General features: G+C 40.9%; 1 pseudogene; it reads right to left on the reverse strand.

The window, feature by feature from the left end:
• Positions 1–359: 359 nt before the first annotated feature.
• On the reverse strand, positions 360–2,422 carry LOC127186965 (ubiquitin-conjugating enzyme E2 N-like; annotated as a pseudogene).
• Positions 2,423–2,916: the final 494 nt, after the last annotated feature.

Raw genomic sequence — 2,916 nt, forward strand, 5'->3', positions numbered from 1 at the left:
TAAGCTACTTTCCCCTAAGAAATAAAATAAAGACACCCATACCTCTGGCTGCTAATCCTAACAACTACCTTCATTCACAGTGCTTTGTACTAAACCATAATAGGGAAACGATCAAAGCAGAAAGTCACTGCTTTTCAGCATCTCACAACAACCCAGACCATAGCCTCTGCTCATGCTTTACAACAGTGAATCAGGACAAGACATAGATTTGCTAATGTGCATGTAATCAAACCAAAGTTGAAGGTGCCTGGGCTTTTATTCTGTAATGTTTCTAAGACTGTGTCCATTAAATGCAAACAGGAAAAAAGGAAGAAGCCTTGGCAGAACAGAAGTGATGTACACTTGATGATCCAGTGTATTTAAATATTATTCATGGCATATAGCCTAGTCCGTGCTCTCGATATTTCTATGGCTTGGGCATCGTTGGTCTTCCACTGCTTGGCTACATCATCTGCTAATGCATAGTCTGGATTAGGAGCACTTAACAAAGCCTAGATTGACAGAAGAACTGTGTGGATCTGCAGTGCTGGGGACCACTTATCTTTCAAAATATCTAAACATATTCTTCCCAACATGTCCACACTAGGATGATAAATTTTGATCATAAAATGTTCTTTAGGTGCTGCCATTGGGTATTCTCTGGAAGGAATGGTTCAAGTTTAAAAGTCCCTCCCTCTAAGGGGGAATCCTGGGAGGGGCAGCAATGACCACATGAAAATGACTGGCATTGCTCTCATCTGGTTCTGCTTTAATGCCAGGAACTGGTTGTGCCAGCAAACGCTGGGTTTCCTTGATAATCCTGCAGGGCAGCCTGGCCGTCTTGTCAGACCCTGAGTTCAGCCTCTACTCTTGTCTCTGGCTCTGCTTGATATTCTTACTGGTCCTTGCCTCACATCCCCTCACCCGGCTTCATACAAGGATCCCAGCTCTGTGTGGCTGCCACTCTCAGCTTTGCTTCGGTCTAGCTCTCAGACCTATTCCTATGGGATTCTCCTTTTCTGGCTTATGGGTTTGAGCCTGCTCATGTGTCTGAGCATGTCACCATAGGGTCCACTTTAGCGTCATGATTCCACGTCAGAAGGGACAAATGTGCTTGTCCAGAGAAGGCCACAGAGACAAAGAAATGGGCACATTCTCAGTGGAGGAGAATTGTCCACATTCTCCCCAAATTTCAGCAACAGAACTGACATGAGGAGTCCAACTTCACATTTCCTGGCCTGAGGTTCTGTCTTTATCATTTTCTGAGGGCAGGTTCCTCCCACCGTGTGGTTTCTGATTTTCTCTGATGGTGGAAAACATGTCTGAAGAAGACATGAGCAGATTTTTTTTTCATGAAAAGAAAGACATAAAAATTGTATTTCTGAAAAAAAAAAAAAACCAGAACAAGTGTAAAGCAAGTTGAATGAGCCCCTGAAATCTACGCAGTGCATGCTAAAGTAGTTTCTGGGTTCCCTGCCCCATTTAATGGGACAAACACCATGCTGTGCATTGCTGTCCTGGCTACCTGGCTGGAACAGTCTCCTCTTTCATATGACCAGCTCTTTAATACAGGGCAGAGAAGGGAGAAGGGGAACTTTGGAGGAAGCCACTATGGCCACAGATGCCTCATCCACGCACGCCCTGCGTGCAGGGACTTGGACGGAAACAGACTCACTTCTCAAATTGATGAACTGGCAGCTGGACATCCAGCTGCTGGGTGTTTCCATCCTGACTGCAAACCCTGTGTGACATCAGCCATGAGTGATGAACTGTGAAAGTTGGTACTAGTAAGCTTGCAGTGCTCCGTGATCTCCCAGCATGCCACCTCAGTGCTTGTGGGACCAAGTATATAGTTAGACCTGGGTGGTCAAGGATGGAAACAGAATGCAATCTCAAAAGCAAGGGGTAAGTTGCATCTGTCCTCAAATTTTCTAGAACAAGGAAGAAGTGGGTTCAGAAGATATAAAGAAACAAAAAAGCAAGGGAGGAAACTTTTTATGTGAGATGGCTACTGGGGACTTTTAAGATTTATTTCAACAAAACAAAGAGCAATGAAGCATTCATATTGCTTTCATGAACTGTATACAAGTCAGTAAACCCATAAAAGGAGGCTACAAAAAAAGCCCAAATCACTTTCTTAGCAACAACAACAAAAATCTTTTAAAAGGAATATATTGTTTCAGCAATACCAAAAAAAAAAAAAAAAAAAAAAAAAAAAAAAGCTTAGAAATAGTTGGCTTTAAATGTTTTTAAACTGAATCCATTGCCTTACTTATAAAAACAACAATGTCTTGAATTTTGAAGAAAGCAGTGATTATGTATGCTTGTGATCATCAAATGAACCAACCCAAGTCACAACCAGCTTACCCACTGAGCTATCCAGAGTGCCAGCCAAGGCCAAGTGTGGCTCTGTCATCTCCAGATTGACAGTTAACAGGGTCATAATGACCTGGTCACCGCCCAATCACTAAATCAGTGAGAAACTCTACTTCACAAACAAGATCTACTGTTAGGCTTTTTTTTTTTTTTTACAGATTATAAAATCAAAACACATCCAGTGCCCAAAGCTGAAAAAACATGAACAAACATGAAAATCACAAAGCACAGATAATTCAAGTAGCCAGTAAGTCAACATCCCTATGGCTCTTTGTTAATCCTGCAAGGAAGACTTTCTCATATTTTCCAGTTCTTATATCAATACAATAAGCTGACAAATGAGACATAAATAATAATTTATAGATACTAATAGCAAATAAACAAAGTAAATACAAATGTAAAGTAGAATTCAATGGCCTGTTCTTTCATCATACGACTTTATTGTAAAGACTCTAAATCAATGTCTAATTCTCAGTCATATATCTTTCCAAATTTTTCACTGTTACAAAACAGAGTTTTCTTTCTAGTATTCCAAATAGTCTCTTGACCATAACTGAAAAG

Source organism: Acomys russatus, chromosome 3, assembly GCF_903995435.1.
Source record: "Acomys russatus chromosome 3, mAcoRus1.1, whole genome shotgun sequence".
Lineage (NCBI taxonomy): Eukaryota > Metazoa > Chordata > Mammalia > Rodentia > Muridae > Acomys > Acomys russatus.